Source organism: Procambarus clarkii, chromosome 78 (genome assembly GCF_040958095.1).
Source record: "Procambarus clarkii isolate CNS0578487 chromosome 78, FALCON_Pclarkii_2.0, whole genome shotgun sequence".
Lineage (NCBI taxonomy): Eukaryota > Metazoa > Arthropoda > Malacostraca > Decapoda > Cambaridae > Procambarus > Procambarus clarkii.
The window spans coordinates 24,544,706-24,566,550 of NC_091227.1; the positions used below are offsets into that span (position 1 = coordinate 24,544,706).

The 21,845-nt window shown below is 44.3% G+C and overlaps 2 non-coding genes across 2 annotated transcripts; both read right to left on the reverse strand.

Moving 5' to 3' along the window:
• Positions 1–789: 789 nt before the first annotated feature.
• Positions 790–908, reverse strand: LOC138357542 (5S ribosomal RNA). The gene has a single exon (XR_011225031.1). It is a non-coding gene; the product is annotated as a 5S ribosomal RNA (ribosomal RNA).
• Positions 909–19,012: 18,104 nt separating this feature from the next.
• LOC138357543 (5S ribosomal RNA) lies at positions 19,013–19,131 on the reverse strand. Its single transcript, XR_011225032.1, has one exon. It is a non-coding gene; the product is annotated as a 5S ribosomal RNA (ribosomal RNA).
• Positions 19,132–21,845: the final 2,714 nt, after the last annotated feature.

Here is a 21,845-nt window from a genome sequence, read left to right on the forward strand (position 1 = left end):
TTGGCTGGCTGGCAGGCAGGCAGGCATTTGAGGGTTATTATTTCGCCTGTTGATTGGGGGGAGGGTTGATGTGTTAGGGGGTTTTCGGTTAGGTGTGGTGGTGGTGATTGGTGGTGATTGGTGGTGGTGGTGATTGGTGGTGAGTAGTGGTGGTGGTGGTGAGTAGTGGTGGTGGTGGTGGTGGTGGTGGTAGTAGGTGGGAGGGGGGGGGGGGGGAAGGGGACTGATGGTCTGTGGATTCCTTCTCCGTACCCCTTACATATAAGCAAAAACATGCCTTCCTGTGGGTATAGAAACATTAACACAAATTATATCAGTAACTGATATTGTAGCCTTTTAAACAGAAAAGATTTGTACATACAAATACTTTTAAATTATCATTTATTTGTGGAAATGGCATTTACGTCATTAAATTGATACCTCAGCATCAAGTGTCCTGCAGCTGTGGTCCAGTGGTAAAGTGTATATAAGTGATGCGTATTCTTGGAGTTGCGAGTTCAAACCCGGATTAAGCTATATATATATATATATATATATATATATATATATATATATATATATATATATATATATATATATATATATATATATACACAACATGTTTTGTTTTGGTTGTTTGTTTTTGTATAAAGCCTCACACACTATATTAAGCGAGTTTGTTTTAAACATGACATACATATTAATTCATTTTACCAGGCCTTATTCCACACAACTCCGTGAATTTCCCGTGGAGCCAGCCATTCAAACAAAAACAAACGAAACAAAACAAAACAAAACAAAAAACATTATTGCCAACAGCATTTGGTGTTCCCAGGCGGTCACCCATCCAAGTACTAACCAAACCCAACGTTGCTTAACTTCGCTGATCGGACGAGAAGCGGTGTTCTCAACGTGGTATGGCCGTTGGCATGAGACTGCCTACACATTGTGGCTAATAACCAACTCTTTTTAGTCATCACGGCAGGATACGGACCTTCTTGTGGTGTCTTAATGGTAATTGTATCCTAACATATTTTTGTCTCCTTGGCATGGATATTTAACATCGTTTATTCAGTCTTGGGTTTATGTTCTTTCGCCATTTACAGACATTTTACATCTACCTACTTCCTCAGCCTGCCCTGCCAATTTCTAATGAATTTGTGGATTTTCTTTTGTAATACATACATGTGTGTGCTCATCTGCTCTTCAGTTTTTATGATATTTGTCTCATCTGTCCTGCTTTATGATACTTTTACAAAGAACATGAACAAATGCTTCTATTTTAGAGAAGATATGGGATCCAGGTTTCGGAGCCGTAAAACCAACCGTTGTGATTGGTGGACGAGTTGCCAGGTTGCAGCTTCTGTACCGTGCCGGCACATAAATAGGTTCGGCTCAAGCGGCGGCAGCATCATTCCCCCGTGACTGTCTGAGCGTCTCTCATCACCTTGGTTATCTCATCATCATCATGGTAGAAGCAAAGCCTACCAAGAAGGCTGCGGCTGCTGCTGTGGTGGCCACCACCAGGAAACCTCGCGTCCAGGTTGCTCACCCGAAAACTAGTCAAATGGTTCTAGCCGCGGTCGCAGCACTCAAAGACCGTAAGGGCTCGTCTCTACAAGCAATCAAGAAGTACGTTGTTGCCAACAACAAAGTCGAGGCTGCCAAGATCGCCATTTACATCCGAAGATTTCTCAAGAAAGCAGTGGCTGACGGCATTCTTGTTCAGACCAAGGGAAGTGGAGCTAGTGGATCATTCAAGCTGGCCGTAGCAGAGAAGAGGGCCGTTCTAACTCCCAAGAAAGCCACCACAACCAAGAAACCATCTACAGCAGCAAAGAAGGCCGTGGTAACTCCCAAGAAAGCCGCCACAAGCAACAAACCACCTACAGCCTTGAAAAAGAAGCAGCAGCAGCTTGTTGTTGGGAACAAAAAGCCCAAAATAAAGAGAGCTTCAAAATCTCCCAAACCACCCAAGGCAAAGAAAGCTGTCAAGAAAACAACAAAGGCAAAATAAACGACGACATGCAAGCAGCATGAATACACATGACAATAAACATCCAGGCCTCCCCCCTCAGTGGAGGGGCCTCATATGATTCCAAAAAGAGTTTAGTTTTGTAGACAAATAAATCATTACTTTTGGGGTAGATTTACTCTGTATATTATATATATATATATATATATATATATATATATATATATATATATATATATATATATATATATATATATATATATATATATATATATATATATATATATTTATATATACACATGGGTGAGGTGATATGGTACCAAAGTTTTGGGTAAGGTGATTGACATTTACACAAGATAAAACACGAACCAATGGGAATAAAAACATAAGAATGGAAGTAACTGCAGAAGGCCTATTGGCCCATAACACAAGCACTTCCTCTTGATGCTTCTATATTGGTTCGGAGTCTTGAAGCTATAATATATATATATATATATATATATATATATATATATATATATATATATATATATATATATATATATATATATATATATATGCACACAAAACTAAATAGTCTTGTTAGACAAATTGCCCCTATTAGAGGCAAGTTGACTAACAAGCCGAATGACTGCAATTGTTTTGAATTTGAGTTAAATCTAACATAGAAATGTAATCAAACCTAACCTAACCTATGCTAACCCAAGCTAAGCTAACCTAACCTAACCTAAGCTAACCCAAGCTAAGCTAACCTAACCTAACCTAACCTAACCTAACCTAAGCTAAGCTAAGCTAACCTAACCTAACCTAACCTAACCTAACCTAACCTAACCTAACCCAGCAATTCATGATCTTAATATAATACTGTTAATTGGATAAACCAATTTGGAAAGAAATGTTCGAAAATAACAAAATTAACTGTGCTTGTTAGGAAAATTGGGCCTTGCATACTTGTCCCAATAGTGTGGTTCTCGCTTTTAGGTACGACATAAACGTATACCTAAGTTGAGAGAGAAAAAGTTTCGCACTCAAACATGCATATCGATTGCCAGTCCTGAATTCTGGGTAGATATTCGTGTCCTCCCTTTTCATTTACCATCATTTGGATACTATCAAAACAGCTCTGAGAAGGATAAAATGAATAAAACGGGTAGCTCACTCATGTAAAAAGGAAGAGTTGGGAAAGATCTCTCTCTCTCTCTCTCTCTCTCCCCCTCACCCCCCACCAATGATCCTGCTCTGCTAGTATATAACGTAACAAACCTTCCCCCCCCCCCCTCCCTCCCCAATCAGAGTCCCTTTAAGCATGCGAGGATAAAAAATAGATTTCATAAGACCCAATGTGCTAGCTGATATCAAAACAATTTATGTTATCGTCTATTAAGCCCTTCAGTAAAAAAGTATAGGGACCTAATTAGGTCCCGTTTTGAGGTGGTGGTGGGTGGAATCGATGGATTAGCCAAGCTCTTATCCGCCGAATCCGTAGAGGGTACGACCCTGGCGCTTCAGAGCGTACACCACGTCCATAGCAGTGACGGTCTTCCTCTTGGCGTGTTCCGTGTAGGTTACAGCATCACGGATGACGTTCTCGAGGAACACCTTCAGGACGCCACGAGTCTCTTCGTAGATGAGACCCGAAATACGCTTCACGCCGCCACGACGAGCTAAGCGACGAATAGCGGGCTTGGTGATGCCCTGGATGTTGTCACGTAGCACCTTACGATGACGCTTGGCGCCACCCTTTCCGAGTCCCTTGCCTCCCTTGCCGCGTCCAGTCATGGTGTTGAAGTTGTGTGAATCGAATTGACGAATGCCATTCATTCATTCATTCATTTAAATATAGGTCAAGATACCCTAATGGGTGAGCGTGGAAGTGGGGATAGGGGAAGAATTAGTGGGGGTGAGAGGAAGGGTTTTCAGTATGAGGTAAAGTGCCAGGGCTAGACCCAGCTGCATGGCATTGAAATCGTTATGACCAGACTAGGCAGTGAAGGCAAGGAATCGGATCTGCGACAACATTTCGTCTTTTCTGAGCACCCACGGAGACAGCAGCCCTCAGCTGGGTGTGCCCTGGAGGCTCACACCAGATGTGGTCTTTGATCTGTTAATCAGCATCGCGGCCCACCCAAGGCACCAGAAAACGGGAGCTAGTTGGTCCCCCCCTAAAGAGGGGGGAGAAGAGTTAGGAGGTTATAGTTGGAAGTTTGGTGATTTGAGTAGTGATATTATAGGAGAGGGGTTATGTAAAGGACGGAGCAGGAGGTGGATCGTCGATCAGGTTAAAGAGGTTGTGCGTATGTCTGGGTCTGCTTAGGACGTTTCTGAGGAACGTGTCGTAGTTGTCATGATAGGTGAGAATTCTGTCAATCTGTTTCTTCCCCATAGTATCCCAGGTTATGTTCAGAGGTGGGATGTTCGCCCTCTCATGCAGGGCCTCACTGGTGGTGAAGTCCTGCCAATGGGTATCGAACACCCATCTCAGAGCCCTGTTCTGGGTACGCTGGAGTTTCTTCCTATTTGTTGGTGCTGCAAGTGTGAGTGGGATCGGTGCATATGTTAGGAGTGGGAGAATAAGTGTTTTGTATAAGTAGAGCTTGGTGGCTTGGGAGGCATGTTTAAGTGGGTAGAGTTTTGATAGGGCGTTTGAGGCTATAGCTTTCTTGGGTGTTACGTGTGTGTGAAAGCGAAGGTTAAAGTCTAGTGTGAGTCCAAGTACTGTGGTTTTGTTGACTCTTGGGATCTGTGTTGCATCTGGTGATTGAGAGTAGAGTTTTACTGGGTCAGGGTTACGTCGTTTGTTGTAGAAAAAGTATGTTATTTTTGACTTGTTGGGGTTTGTTTTTATTCGCCAGTCGTGTTCCCAGAGGGTGACTTTGTCTATTTCTTGTTGTGCTTTCAGAATCAGAATCAGAATAATACAGGAGAAGATGCCCATAGGGGCGAGCTTGGAAGTGGGGACAGAAGAAGATAAGGGGGGGTGAGAGGAAGAAGATTTGTAAGAGAAAAAGTGCCAGGGCTAAACCCAGCTGCGTGTCGTTAGGTTGCGGCTTTCGAGGCAGGGACTCAGTCGGGTGTTTTCAGTGACAACATCGGGACATCACAAACTCACAACATCACAGTGATTGGCTCAAGAGCGTCAGGGCTGAACTTTTTTACGGATTGTTTGTGCTGGTTGTTGAGAGCTGAATATGTAATGATAGTGGATGCTGGGTGTTGAGAGCTAAAGTTTAACGAAATACAGAGTTAGGAAGAGGATCATGGATGGTAGAGAAGAGGTCATGATTGTTTCGTGGTAGTCTGAGAGTGTGTAGGAGAAAATCAATATGTTGTTCATGATGAGTGAGTAGTCTATCGATTTGTTTGTCTGATAGAGTTTTCCAGTAGGTATTTAGGGCAGGAATGTTAGTACTTTCATGGAGACTTTGACTGGTATTTAACTCTTGCCATCGGGTGTTGAGTACCCATCTTAGTGCTCTGTTCTGTATTCTTTGAAGTTTTATTTTGTTAGTGCGTGCAGATAGAGAAAGAGCTAGTGGAGCGTATGTTAGGAGAGGTCTAATAAGTGCTTTGTAAAGGTGCATTTTTGTGTCAGGTTTTGCAAATCTAAGTCTGTATAGTTTCTTCATGGCTTGAAGAGCTATTGCATGTTTCTGTGTTATGTGTGTGTGAAAGAGTAGTTGTCGATCAAATGTGAGTCCCAGGACTGTGGAGGAGGGAGATACAGAGATATAAGTAGGATTTTGAGTGTATGAATAGAGTTTGAGAGGAATTGGGCGAATAGTTCTTTTACAGAAAAAGTAGGTGATTTTAGATTTGCTGGAGTTGGTTTTTATACGCCATTTGTACTCCCACTCAGTGACAACATCAAGTTCTGTTTGTGCTCTGTTTGTTAGTGTATCAATGGTGTTGCTGGTGACAAGGTGAGAGACATCATCAGCATAACATATGGTTAATGAAGTGTGATGAACAGGGTCAGGAATGTCGTTTATGTATAGGATGTAGAGTGTTGGGGCAAGAACAGAGCCTTGGGGAACACCGGCGTGTAAGTTGAAGTAGTCAGAGTGTTGTTGGAGGAACTTAATTCTCATTGTCCTATTGTCTAAGTAGTTCGAAAGAAGTTTGGTGGTGATAAGAGGAAGATTAAAGTTGTTGCATAGTTTGAATTTTAAGCCGTCATGCCAAACAGTGTCAAAGGCCTTCTCAACGTCCTTAGTGATGAGTGCAGTCTTAAGTCTTTGGTGCTGATTGATACTGAGGTAGTTAGTCATGATGTTTAAGGCGTCGTGAGTGGACCGGTGAGGCCGAAATCCAAACTGTTTGTTAGTGAGTAAGTCATTGTGTTCAAGGTGGGTTCTAAGTCTCTGGTTGATCAGCCTTTCAAAGACTTTGCCAAGTGTCTCTAGAAGGCTGATGGGTCTATAGTTCTTTGGGTCAGTGTGGGGTTTCCCAGGTTTTGGAATAAGAACGGCTGTGGCAGACTTAAAGTTGAGTGGAAAGTATCCAGAGGCAAGGGAGGCGTTGAATAGGTTAGTGATAGCAGTAATGATAGTAGCAGGGAGTTGTCTAAGAAGGATATGTCCAATGCCAGACGCACCAGGGGCTCTACGACGAGTGCCCATGAGAGCTGTCTTGACATCAGCTAGAGTTAGGGGAGTCTGTAGTTCAGTGTTTGAATTGAGATTTTCAAGGTGAATGAGGTCGTCTGGTGTAGTTGCTTGTCTATTTTGGTGTATCCAGTCTTCGACTATTTCAATGTTGGGGCGTGCAAATGGTTCAGGAGGATGAGGGTGAAAGATTTGTTCCCAGTGGTGTTTAAAAATGTTGAGAACTGCTTCAGGATCAGTGATTTTGTTGTTATTATGTAGAAGGTATTTAAACGGTGTGTGAGTTGATCCTTGTAATCGTTTGATTCGTTTCCAGAATTCTTGAGGTGTCAGTTTTCTGTATTGTTCTGCTTGTTCTATAAGGTGTTTCCAATGTTTTGTGTGATCTTCATCTAGGCTGTTAAGGATATGGTTTTTTAATGCTGTTAGGTCCCATAGTATTTGTCCATGACGATGTATGTTTTGTAAGAATCTAGTGTGATAGCAAGCTAAGAGGCGTTTGGAGCGAATGGAGGGGGTGAAAGTGAAATGTGGTTTGTGTGCTGTTTTAGGAATGGAGATGTTTGCTGCATGAATGATGGTGTCTTGTATGTTGCGTGCTTGTGTGTCGATGTCAGTGTGATGTTTGTCATTGTATTCATAAGTGAGATCAGTGTCATCAATGTGTTGTTTGAACATGTCCCAGTTTGCCCTATGGTATAAGAATTGAGGAGTGCTGGGGATGAGAATAGGATTTGTGGAGACTGTGAGAATTAAGGGAATATGATCAGAGCCCGTAATGGGCCCTGGTGAAATGAAGTGTTGCAAGTTGCTGCCGTGTCTGTTGGTGAATATGAGATCAGGCCGGCCAGAACCTGTATGTGTGAAACAAGTGGGGAAATCAGGGCCAAGAAAGAATAGATGTTTTTGGGTGTATATTTGGTGAAGCTGTCTGCCATGCTGATTTGTGGTATTGTGGTGGAATGTAGGGTGTTGTGCATTGAGGTCTGCAAGCAGAAAAACAGGCAAGTGAGAGTTGTTGAAGAGAGTTATGAAATCTTGCATGGGAATGTCGGTGTTAGGACGGGTGTAGGTTGTGCAGATGATGAGAGACCCCATTTGTGTATGAACTTTAATGGCTAGGAAATGTTTGTGAAGCCAATGAGTGTGTAAGAGTTCGTGTTTGTATGAAGAACGGATGAGTATTGCAACTCCTTCATGTGCTTCATCTGGTGACTGGTAAGAGGTGTAGCCATAATGTTTGATTTTATATGAGTTCGTGATGTATGTGCTATTTAATAATAGCACATCAGGTCTCTCGATCTCAATAAAATCTGACACCATGTGTCTAATGTTGAAATATGCCCGCACATTAAACTGTATGATCTTTATGAATTTTTAGGTTTTGATGGGGTGCTGGTGGGGTTTTGTGCATGTACAAGAGCATGAGGGTTGCGTGATTCAATGAGTTGGGCAGTTATTGAGGAGGGTGCATCTTGGAGGATGGTGGTAGGAATTGTAGGATATTTACAGCGGGAGGTGGGAGTAAGACAACGGGTTGCTGAACGGGCTCGGGACGAGACAAGATGAGTTACAGAAGAAATGACTGAAGTTGTTGGGGGATGGAGGGAGACAGAAGGCTTGTTGACAGGGACCGGGTGAGAGGTATCAGAGGTTGTAGTGTTAGTAGTCAGATTGGAAGTGGAGAGGACAATGTTGGGAGAAGAGGTTGAAAGTGCCTTTGACATGGATGCTTCAGTTTGGGATAGTCCAGGATGTGCTGTTTGGTCAGTGGCACCGTTTTCTGTAGCAGTCAGGAGTGGGTTGGTAGGAGATTGTGGGGGAACTGTAGTATTTTCTTCAGCTGAAGTCATGGTGTTTTGTGGAGTGAGGACTGTAGGCGAGAATGGAGCAGAGCGCAATAGTTGAGTAGGAGGAACAGAGATACTAGGAAGGCCGTTATGAGTGAGAAAGATTGGAAGATAGTCAGCAAAGTCACGGCCATCGTCCTTGGCCTTCAAGTAAGCAGCTTGTACACAGGCAGTGACTCGTTCATATGCAAGGTTCTGAAGAGGAGAATAAGGTGGAGGTGGTGGGTGAGGGAAGAGAGGTGGAGAGGACTGAGTTTGTTGTGCAGTATTATGATGATGTTGCTGGTGAGGTGAAGCATTAAGGACACTGGCATAGGACATTGAGGTGGCTGATGCTGTTTGGTGATGAGATAGGTTATGGGAGGTTGAAGAAGAGGAATGAGGGTGTGCTTGAGTGCGAGGTTGGTTATTGCGAAGAGATTTTAGGGTTTGCTTTCTCAAAGGGCAAGATTTGTCAACTGCTGAATGACCTCCTTGGCAATTGATGCATTTTAAAGTGTTGGCAGAGCACTGAGTGTAAAAATGGCCTTCTGCAGAACATTTTGAACAAATTTGTGGGCTTTTACATTTCCGGGTTTCATGACTGTATTTGTAGCATTTAAAGCATTGCAGCAAAGGAAGATAGTCAACTGGACTAATGAAATAGGGAGGCGTGCTGGTGTTGAGGATTTTAATTCCATGGTGCAAGAGTTTTTGAGCTTCTGTAGGGGAGGAACATTGGATCTTGAGGTGTTTTGTATTGGGCACTGGGTATATCTCCATTGTGCTTTCCGTGATTTCCCGACTATATCCCATCAAGCGGACGTACTAGTAGCATTGCAACTCCTGCCTGCCCTTACTTTACGCTTGTGGTCGAGTAGACACGGCTTTCTCACAACGCTTTCAAAACTGCAGTTGCCTACTCGTCTGTTTCACGTCCCTGTGAAATGACTTTTGCACAAATCCAAAAAATAGAGCAAAATCAGCGATAATAGTGATTGAGGTGAGCCGCCTGTTGGCTGCAGCCAGAGGAAGGAGGGGAGGGGCAACGGGGTGACGTAGGCGAGTCGAGCAGCCAATGGCGCTCGAGCAAGCGCCTCGAGACGGCGTATATAAGCAAAAATTTTTCGGCGCCGGCCATCAGATCAGATCACATCACACTCAGCAACTAGCAACCGTCGCGGTCGGACGTGCTCGCGTTGCTCCAGCTCTTCTCTCTCGCACCCAGTACTGCAGGGTGGATAAACAATTGGCAGCAGACTTGCGTCTCTCTAGATGGTCAGACCCCACTCCTAACTTGGTATTTTATGCCGGGTAGAGACGGGAGGCCATCTTCAGTGACGTGTAGTCTTTGAGAGAGATCCATCGGCCTCCAGGAAGCTCATTATGCGTCACAAACGCTTCAAGATCAGGGGTACGCCCCTCAACGAACATCCATTCTCCAAGACATCTCTCCTGAAGCTCTTTAAAGACGTTGCAGGATGTCCCAACGACATCAAGCAGGAAGGCACGGACATCCTTTTCTTCTTTTATAGTGAGGAGGAAGTCGACAAACTTCTGTCTTACAGCGCTAACTTCTCCAACCAACACCTTCGTCTCAACTTCCCACGCCAGTACCTGGCTGAACACTCTGTCGTTATTCACGATCTCAGTCAATGGATCGTGGAACAAGATGACGCTGATGATAGTGCGTTCATGCACGACTTCAAGGCATCAAACCCGGACCTACGGCTTCACCAAGCTCAATTCTTCAATTCAAGTCGCTCCCTGAAGCTGACCTTCGAGACGGTAGCTGCGGCTACTATGGCTACCAGAAATGGAGTTTACAGCTTTGGAATTCACATTCCGCCTTTCCGTGTGAAGATGGAACGTTTTCACATCGTCAACCAGTGCCTCCGATGCTACGAGTACACCCACTCCACCAGCAAATGTACCCAGCGGATTCAGAAGTGTAGCCTCTGCTCAGCTGACCACCATTACTCCATCTGCAAGTCTGAAACACTATGCTGCTTGCTGTGCAAAGGCGATCATCCAGCAATCTCCATACATTGTCCTCACAGACAAAACGCTATTAAAAACATGGAGAAATCCACATCTTCAACCGGAGCCAGTACCTCTGAAGCAACAAGCCAATCAGCGACCACCTCTACTTCAGGTTTCAACGCCCAAGCCGCCATCTTCCCGGAGCTCCCGGGAGGACGTCCCACTGCTACTACCAGCCAATGGGGAGCCAGCTCCCAAACGCCAACCAGCGATTCGTCGAGCCAGCCATCGCCACCGGCCCAACCAAAGACAAAGCTAATTGGGCAGAGCACAGTAAAAGCTCTGATATCAACAGCCAGAATTACTGCTGGCAATAACCCCCGAGAATTCGTGAGGCTTCTGAAAATTCTGTACAAGGCGAACGGTCTCCCTACCTTCATTGTTCCTGAGGAAGTTTTCAACGCTCCGCGTTCATCTCCAACAACTGACCCTGTAGAGGAGGATGCTGACTCTACATCCGACGACGACGATTCCGCCACTGCAATGCAGCCCTCAGATCCTGTTCGGGTACCTACAGCTCACAAGACTCTGCCTCATGTGACCCCCACTTCTGCATCAGTTCCCGTTACCAACCATGACATCACTGTGAACGCAGCCACGCTTTCTGACATACTGTCAGCTCCTGCTCCACACGCTTCTCCAGCTGCTGCTGTCCCTTCACCCGTCTCAGTGGCGAATTTCGCTGCTATCGACCCTTGGTGTGACCCTATAGAGGGTACCGACTATGCAGCACCTTCTGCTGCAGTACCTACCGCTGTTACACACCCTCCGAGAACTCTACCTTCAAGACATCAACCCTCAAGAACCCAACCTTCAAGAAATCTACCCCAGCGTGTCAACACCCCTGCTCCTCACTCATCTGATGAATCGGATGAGGACGTATCTGTCGGTACACCATCACCCCCAAGGAAAGATCACCTTCAAGCATCAACACGAACCGTGACCACCAAGACCGACAAGCCCAAAAAAAAAAAGAACAACGATCAAAGTTTGGTGAAATCAACAAGAAAGAAGACTCCTAACGAACTGACTTAACATCATCTGACATCAAACCTCCACTGCCAGCTGCTTGCGTTCCCGGCCTCTGTGTGTATTGCAAATGACACCCCACTCAATTCTACTTTCATCTGATCAAGCTCAAATCCACGGTGGTTGGGCCACCGATCTTTCATCTCCCCTCTTCACCTCATCTCCAGATCCTTGCTCAAGATTTCTGCAACCTCGCCCCGTTCTTCCATCCCCTGCTTGCCAGCTCTATGGACTTTTTAATCCGTATTAATCCGGCCATCACAAACCACAGTTGTTCACCATGGCTCGCACCAAGCAGACTGCTCGCAAGTCCACGGGAGGCAAGGCTCCTCGTAAGCAGCTGGCCACCAAGGCAGCACGCAAGTCTGCTCCTGCCACAGGGGGTGTGAAGAAGCCTCACCGTTACAGGCCCGGAACGGTCGCCCTGCGTGAGATCCGTCGTTACCAGAAGAGCACCGAGTTGCTCATCAGGAAACTTCCCTTCCAGCGTCTGGTGCGCGAGATTGCCCAGGACTTCAAGACCGATCTTCGCTTCCAGTCGTCTGCCGTCATGGCTTTACAGGAGGCATCCGAGGCTTACCTGGTCGGTCTCTTCGAGGACACTAACCTCTGTGCCATCCACGCCAAGCGTGTCACCATCATGCCAAAGGACATTCAGCTTGCTCGCCGTATCCGTGGAGAGCGTGCATAAGCTAAATCGACCACCCTAGTATACACCAAACTCGGCCCTTCTCAGGGCCAAAATATCCTTCTAAGGAGATTTCAGACATTCCTAGCATAATTTAGGTGTCATACATACATGTGATATCAATAAATCAAGTCATTTGTAGTACAACCTGTTCTCTTACAAACAAAACGCCGTCGCTTTTCACTCTTATGCACTGTCAAGGATCACCCCCCCCCCCCCAAAATAAAAATTGTCATACTGTACTAGAAATAAAAGCAGCTTGTATAAGTGACATATACTGTCCAGTCCTGTTTTATTCTGTTTTCGGTCCTCTGGCTTAATCTGTTAAGTTAGGAGATGACATTTTAAATTAACCGTTTTCTTGACATTTTCAAACCTAAGAGGGTGGCCTGCATAGTAATCCTAATGTGGAACATAACAATGAATCTCTAATCTCTAGAAAAAAGATACCGAGTGCTTATATGTGTTGAGAGAGAGAGAGAGAGAGAGAGAGAGAGAGAGAGAGAGAGAGAGAGAGAGAGAGAGAGAGAGAGAGAGAGAGAGAGAGAGAGAGAGAGAGAGAGACACACAGACAGACAGACAGACAAGACAGACAAGACAGACAGACAGACAGACAGACAGACAGACAGACAGACAGACAGACAGACAGACAGACAGGCAGGCAGGCAGACACAGACAGACAGACAGACAGACAGACAGGCAGACAGACAGACACTGAGAGAGAGAAACACACACAGACAGTTTCATAAATATTCTCATTTTATAGCTATTTGCTTTCAGTGACAGAGGTTTTTGTTATAATAGTATTGGTGTCTAACACTCACAATCTCTTTAGAAATTAAAGTGTGGCTCCAATGGAGCCGAGTTTGTTGGTTTGAGGCCAAGCCACCACCACAGGGCAGTAAGTAAGCCGTTTACTTGGAGGAGGTGTACTTGGTGACGGCCTTAGTGCCCTCAGAGACGGCGTGCTTGGCCAGTTCTCCGGGCAACAGGAGCCTTACAGCCGTCTGGATCTCCCGACTGGTAATGGTGGAACGCTTGTTGTAGTGGGCCAGGCGAGAAGCCTCGGCGGCGATGCGCTCGAAGATGTCGTTCACGAACGAGTTCATGATCGACATGGCTTTGGAAGAGATACCAGTGTCGGGGTGGACCTGCTTCAGCACTTTGTAGATGTAGATGCTGTAGCTCTCCTTCCTCCTGCGCTTCTTTTTCTTATCGCCCTTGGCAATGGCCTTCTGGGCCTTTCCGGCCTTCTTGGCAGCCTTTCCAGATGCCTTGGGTGGCATGATGATGCTCGTGCTGGCTGGCGTTGCGATACAATAATGAACTTTTGCGCGAGGCGAGCTTTCCTTTTATATCCCGCTCGCGACTCAGCTCAGAGCGGGTCGCGTGGCGGAGCGTGCTGATTGGTCAGTGGCGGGCTCCCTTGATCCTGAGCGGGGTATATAACACGAAGCTCGATCTGCGGGGCGGCATAAAGGCATAAATAAGATATAAACCGAAAACCTAGATCAGGCTCTCTGCACCCAGCACTGCCGGGTGGGTAAATATTAGGCAGCAACGTAGAGCCATGATTTACCGCATAAAGGTCCGGTTTCGTGACGAAACCACTTACACCGGACCCCAATTACTAAGGAAAATCGTTGACATCACGAACGCAGCCCCGTTGGACATCCGTGACGATGCTGACGGCGCTGTACTTCTTTATTCAAGCGAGCAAGCTCTGGAGCAACTGTTTGCACCAGAACACCAGGACGCCCTACGAAACGCCAACCTGATCATCACTCCTAACCGTCGCTACTTGGCTGAACGAACCATCTTCGTCAGCCACACAAGTGTCTACATCGCCACCCAAGACCCTGGTACCATACTTGATAGTATCAACACCAGAAACCCGGCTCTGACTGCTGCTACAGTCAAGGTTATCAAGAACAACGACAACCCTAGGCCTACTCTCAAGGTCACCTTCACAACAGCTGCTGCAGCGACCCAAGCTGTGGAAAATGGATTTAGATGTCTGGATATTTCCATCACACCTGACACTGTAAAGAAGGAACGGTACTACAACATTCGCCAGTGCTTTAAGTGCTACAAGTACGACCATGATACCAAGAACTGCCAACAAGCAGAGGTTAAATGCAGCATTTGTACCCAGGATCATCACTTCAAAACCTGCCGGTCAACCACCAAACTGTGCCTCAATTGTGGAGGAGCTCACATCGCCGTCTCCATGGACTGCCAAGTACGACTAGATGAAATAAATAAAACAGCAACTGCCAACCCAACAACCAATCAGCCGGCTAGCTTCAATATCCAAGCTACATCGTTTCCAGTGCTTCCCAACGCTTCTGCTCCTGCTACACAGACGTCCACACCAGGCCAGACCACCCCCCAATGGGGACCCAGGACACAGGCGACTGCAGCTCAGCCAACCAACTTGACTGTCAACCAATCAGCGGCCTCGACCAACACCACTCTCATCCCATGCCTGATCAGTGTAGCTGAGAGAGAGGCGGGAACAGACAACGCAAAATACGTGAGAGTACTGAACAGGCTGCTCGCCCAGAACAACCTGCCTACAATGTTGATACCAGCAGACCTATTTCAACATCACAACGCTGCTTCAACCCAAACAGACGAAATTCCAACACCAACAGTATCCGCAGTCATACCGCAACCACCACCACCGGAGTCGAACCCAGCACAAGTCACCCAGGCAACAGCATCCACCCAGACTACCACCACAGCAGACCAGTCAACCTCATCACCTGCCCCCACCAGCCCGAGACGGAAGAAAATGAGAGCAAAAAGGAGACCAAAATGTCAGCAAGTGGAAACAGAATCAGATTCAGAAGCAGAGTTCCAAGAAGCCCTGGCTGAGACCTTCACATATGAGGCCCCAGACTTCGACCTCAACCCAAGCAAATCAAGCAAGAAAGTGCCCTGCTATGGACTTTACCTCAATCACGGTGGCAATTTCAACGGCAATCGAAGCACAAGAATGGTCATTGCCTTAGAATGCAACAGGATCATGAACCAGCTCAGGAAAACCTTTCCTTACCCTGTGTTTGTCCACCACGAGACCGTGGAACGCTATGTAGACTTCTGCGCTCTGGAGAGTGCATACATCGACCCTAAATTCGACTTCGAGAGGGGACAAGTGACCTTCCTGGAAGAAGATGAAGACCCGACAGGAATACCAATACCACCGCTAACATTCGGGAAGTACATGCGAATACCTCCTGGCCGAGACACCACCAAGCAACAGTGAACTTACCTCTCACCATCTCAATAAGGAAGACGCCTCCTCCAAGCCAGACAGACCACCTCAAGTGAACCAGGACGACATCACCCTGCCCCACCACTAGCCTCCTGCCGCCCAAGAAGAACTTAAGCTACAGGCTTTGACTGAAAAAACATCTCCAATCCAAGGTGGACGGGCCACCGAACTTTCAAGCCTCCTCTCTCCACATCCAAATCCTCTTCCAAGAATTTCATCGCCCCATCCTTCTTCCTCCCACATCCTTTCCAAGCTCTTTGGACATCAAAGCAAAGGCGGCATAAAACTTCAGTAAAATAATCACAAACCCACAACAGCAGCAGCAATGTCAGGACGCGGCAAGGGAGGCAAAGTGAAGGGCAAGTCAAAGTCTCGCTCCAGCAGGGCCGGACTTCAGTTCCCCGTGGGCAGAATTCACCGTCTGCTGCGTAAGGGCAACTACGCCGAACGCGTCGGTGCTGGCGCTCCTGTCTACCTGGCAGCCGTCATGGAATACCTCGCTGCCGAAGTTCTGGAGCTCGCCGGTAACGCCGCACGTGACAACAAGAAGACCCGTATCATCCCACGTCACTTGCAGTTGGCCATCCGCAACGACGAAGAACTCAACAAACTTCTGTCTGGCGTAACCATTGCACAGGGAGGTGTTCTTCCAAACATTCAGGCAGTTCTTTTGCCAAAGAAGACAGAGAAGAAGTAAGCACTTCTGCCACCCACCACGACAAATACCATAACCAGGCTCCATCCGGAGCCACACACACTTTAATAGAGAGATTCAAGTAGACAATCAACTTTCAAACATTAATAATAACATTTATATTGATTTCATTTGGAATGTGTACATAACAAACAAACAAAACAAAATTATAGGGGATATTCAGCATCACTTGGAATATTAACCAATCATATAAATCCAATATATATTTTATATTTTACTTTAAGCGAGGAATTCATATTCTATCAATTTTTAATCATACAAATGAACAAAAGCAATTCTTCACTAGACGTAATGAATGAATAAATGATCAAGGTTTTAATGTGTTTCATGAATATATATATATATATATATATATATATATATATATATATATATATATATATATATATATATATATATATATATATATATATATATATATATATATATATATAATATAATATAATATATATATATATATATATAATATAATATAATATAATATATTATAATACTTGTGAACCAGAATATGTTTGAGCAGCAGCGATCGTGCCTGCCATTGGCCGAAGTGCAACAATTCAAATAATTTAAAGGGCCTGCTCGGGTATATAAGAGAGGCTGGGAGACTGGGGCCGGTGGTGGGTGATGGGTGATGAGTGATGGTGTGGTGTGGTATGGTGTTGTTAAGAGTTGATTTACGGCCAGCCAGCCAGCTGCAGCCAAGGCAGGGCAGGGCAGGGCAGGGCAGGGCAAGGCAAGGCAAGGCAAGGCAAGGCAAGGCAAGGCAAGGCAAGGCAAGGCAATAACAGGACAGGACAGGACAGGCAAGGCAAGGCAAGGCAAGGCAAGGCAAGGCAAGGCAAGCAGGCGGGCGGGCGGGCGGGCGGGCGGGCGGGCGGGCGGGCAGCCAGCCAGCCAGCCAGCCAGCCAGCCAGCCAGCCAGCCAGCCAGCCAGCCAGCCAGCCAGCCAGCCAGCCAGCCAGGCAGCCAGGCAGCCAGGCAGCCAGCCAGCCAGCCAGCCAGCCAGCCAGCCAGCCAGGCAGGCAGGCAGGCAGGCAGGCAGGCAGGCAGCCAGCCAGCCAGCCAGCCAGCCAGCCAGCCAGCCAGCCACTCCCACTTTGTATTTATATGCATTCAATTTATATTCAAACATTATATATGTTAAGGGCCTAGTTTTAGTGTTTATTTTAAAAATGACAAACATCGAGTCGTTTTACCAGTCCTTTAGCGTTAACGGTGATGCATTTTAAAACTGAACAGAAATCACCTTTTCTGGATATATCAAATATCGAATCCGCTTAATGTGCCTACAATTCAATCATTCAAAAAATACATAATTTACATCATGCCTTTTCATAGAACAGACAATAAGATTTGAGACAATAAGAACTTTACTTTTATAACTAAAGTTGCACAATTATACCAACTCTATGGTGGCTGGGTGGTAAGGTGTGTGGCTGGTGTTTTGGAAGTCGCGAGTTCAAACGACCCAATGGGAGTACCTTTTTTTTTTTTGCCATACAATCTTCCTAATACTATTATGTAGGTGTGTGTGTGTGTGTGTTTTTATTCATTCTTTGGTTTTATAGATGACATACATATTGACTCCTTTTACCGGTCCTTAATTAGGCTCTGGGGAAGCAATGGTGGTGGTGCATTTAAAACTAAACCAAAAATCACCAGTTCTGGACGCGTCAAATATCATATCCGCTTAATGTGTCTACAACCTAATTACTTAAAACTACACTATTTAATTCATTCATATCATGTGCATATTGGTCATTATGCTCATACAACCGACATCAAAATTTATTTTCATTATTAGAATCATACATTTCATCAAGTAATACAGATACAAAGAGATTTTCTTTCTGAGAAGACCGTTAGTATTGGCTGGCTGGCAGGCAGGCAGGCATTTGAGGGTTATTATTTCGCCTGTTGATTGGGGGGAGGGTTGATGTGTTAGGGGGTTTTCGGTTAGGTGTGGTGGTGGTGATTGGTGGTGATTGGTGGTGGTGGTGATTGGTGGTGAGTAGTGGTGGTGGTGGTGAGTAGTGGTGGTGGTGGTGGTGGTGGTGGTAGTAGGTGGGAGGGGGGGGGGGGGAAGGGGACTGATGGTCTGTGGATTCCTTCTCCGTACCCCTTACATATAAGCAAAAACATGCCTTCCTGTGGGTATAGAAACATTAACACAAATTATATCAGTAACTGATATTGTAGCCTTTTAAACAGAAAAGATTTGTACATACAAATACTTTTAAATTATCATTTATTTGTGGAAATGGCATTTACGTCATTAAATTGATACCTCAGCATCAAGTGTCCTGCAGCTGTGGTCCAGTGGTAAAGTGTATATAAGTGATGCGTATTCTTGGAGTTGCGAGTTCAAACCCGGATTAAGCTATATATATATATATATATATATATATATATATATATATATATATATATATATATATATATATATATATATATATATATATATATATATATATATATATATATATATATATATATATATATATATATATATATATATATATATATATATATATATATATATATATATATATATATATATATATATATATATATATATATATATATATATATATATATATATATATATATATATATATATATATATATATATATATATATATATATATATATATATATATATATATATATATACACAACATGTTTTGTTTTGGTTGTTTGTTTTTGTATAAAGCCTCACACACTATATTAAGCGAGTTTGTTTTAAACATGACATACATATTAATTCATTTTACCAGGCCTTATTCCACACAACTCCGTGAATTTCCCGTGGAGCCAGCCATTCAAACAAAAACAAACGAAACAAAACAAAACAAAACAAAAAACATTATTGCCAACAGCATTTGGTGTTCCCAGGCGGTCACCCATCCAAGTACTAACCAAACCCAACGTTGCTTAACTTCGCTGATCGGACGAGAAGCGGTGTTCTCAACGTGGTATGGCCGTTGGCATGAGACTATCCTGCCGTGATGACTAAAAACGGACTATCCTGCCGTTTTTAGTCATCACGGCAGGATACGGACCTTCTTGTGGTGTCTTAATGGTAATTGTATCCTAACATATTTTTGTCTCCTTGGCATGGATATTTAACATCGTTTATTCAGTCTTGGGTTTATGTTCTTTCGCCATTTACAGACATTTTACATCTACCTACTTCCTCAGCCTGCCCTGCCAATTTCTAATGAATTTGTGGATTTTCTTTTGTAATACATACATGTGTGTGCTCATCTGCTCTTCAGTTTTTATGATATTTGTCTCATCTGTCCTGCTTTATGATACTTTTACAAAGAACATGAACAAATGCTTCTATTTTAGAGAAGATATGGGATCCAGGTTTCGGAGCCGTAAAACCAACCGTTGTGATTGGTGGACGAGTTGCCAGGTTGCAGCTTCTGTACCGTGCCGGCACATAAATAGGTTCGGCTCAAGCGGCGGCAGCATCATTCCCCCGTGACTGTCTGAGCGTCTCTCATCACCTTGGTTATCTCATCATCATCATGGTAGAAGCAAAGCCTACCAAGAAGGCTGCGGCTGCTGCTGTGGTGGCCACCACCAGGAAACCTCGCGTCCAGGTTGCTCACCCGAAAACTAGTCAAATGGTTCTAGCCGCGGTCGCAGCACTCAAAGACCGTAAGGGCTCGTCTCTACAAGCAATCAAGAAGTACGTTGTTGCCAACAACAAAGTCGAGGCTGCCAAGATCGCCATTTACATCCGAAGATTTCTCAAGAAAGCAGTGGCTGACGGCATTCTTGTTCAGACCAAGGGAAGTGGAGCTAGTGGATCATTCAAGCTGGCCGTAGCAGAGAAGAGGGCCGTTCTAACTCCCAAGAAAGCCACCACAACCAAGAAACCATCTACAGCAGCAAAGAAGGCCGTGGTAACTCCCAAGAAAGCCGCCACAAGCAACAAACCACCTACAGCCTTGAAAAAGAAGCAGCAGCAGCAGCTTGTTGTTGGGAACAAAAAGCCCAAAATAAAGAGAGCTTCAAAATCTCCCAAACCACCCAAGGCAAAGAAAGCTGTCAAGAAAACAACAAAGGCAAAATAAACGACGACATGCAAGCAGCATGAATACACATGACAATAAACATCCAGGCCTCCCCCCTCAGTGGAGGGGCCTCATATGATTCCAAAAAGAGTTTAGTTTTGTAGACAAATAAATCATTACTTTTGGGGTAGATTTACTCTGTATATTATATATATATATATATATATATATATATATATATATATATATATATATATATATATATATATATATATATATATATTTATATATACACATGGGTGAGGTGATATGGTACCAAAGTTTTGGGTAAGGTGATTGACATTTACACAAGATAAAACACGAACCAATGGGAATAAAAACATAAGAATGGAAGTAACTGCAGAAGGCCTATTGGCCCATAACACAAGCACTTCCTCTTGATGCTTCTATATTGGTTCGGAGTCTTGAAGCTATAATATATATATATATATATATATATATATATATATATATATATATATATATATATATATATATATATATATATATATATATATATATATATATATATATATATATATGCACACAAAACTAAATAGTCTTGTTAGACAAATTGCCCCTATTAGAGGCAAGTTGACTAACAAGCCGAATGACTGCAATTGTTTTGAATTTGAGTTAAATCTAACATAGAAATGTAATCAAACCTAACCTAACCTATGCTAACCCAAGCTAAGCTAACCTAACCTAACCTAAGCTAACCCAAGCTAAGCTAACCTAACCTAACCTAACCTAACCTAACCTAAGCTAAGCTAACCTAACCTAACCTAACCTAACCTAACCTAACCTAACCTAACCCAGCAATTCATGATCTTAATATAATACTGTTAATTGGATAAACCAATTTGGAAAGAAATGTTCGAAAATAACAAAATTAACTGTGCTTGTTAGGAAAATTGGGCCTTGCATACTTGTCCCAATAGTGTGGTTCTCGCTTTTAGGTACGACATAAACGTATACCTAAGTTGAGAGAGAAAAAGTTTCGCACTCAAACATGCATATCGATTGCCAGTCCTGAATTCTGGGTAGATATTCGTGTCCTCCCTTTTCATTTACCATCATTTGGATACTATCAAAACAGCTCTGAGAAGGATAAAATGAATAAAACGGGTAGCTCACTCATGTAAAAAGGAAGAGTTGGGAAAGATCTCTCTCTCTCTCTCTCTCTCTCCCCCTCACCCCCCACCAATGATCCTGCTCTGCTAGTATATAACGTAACAAACCTTCCCCCCCCCCCTCCCTCCCCAATCAGAGTCCCTTTAAGCATGCGAGGATAAAAAATAGATTTCATAAGACCCAATGTGCTAGCTGATATCAAAACAATTTATGTTATCGTCTATTAAGCCCTTCAGTAAAAAAGTATAGGGACCTAATTAGGTCCCGTTTTGAGGTGGTGGTGGGTGGAATCGATGGATTAGCCAAGCTCTTATCCGCCGAATCCGTAGAGGGTACGACCCTGGCGCTTCAGAGCGTACACCACGTCCATAGCAGTGACGGTCTTCCTCTTGGCGTGTTCCGTGTAGGTTACAGCATCACGGATGACGTTCTCGAGGAACACCTTCAGGACGCCACGAGTCTCTTCGTAGATGAGACCCGAAATACGCTTCACGCCGCCACG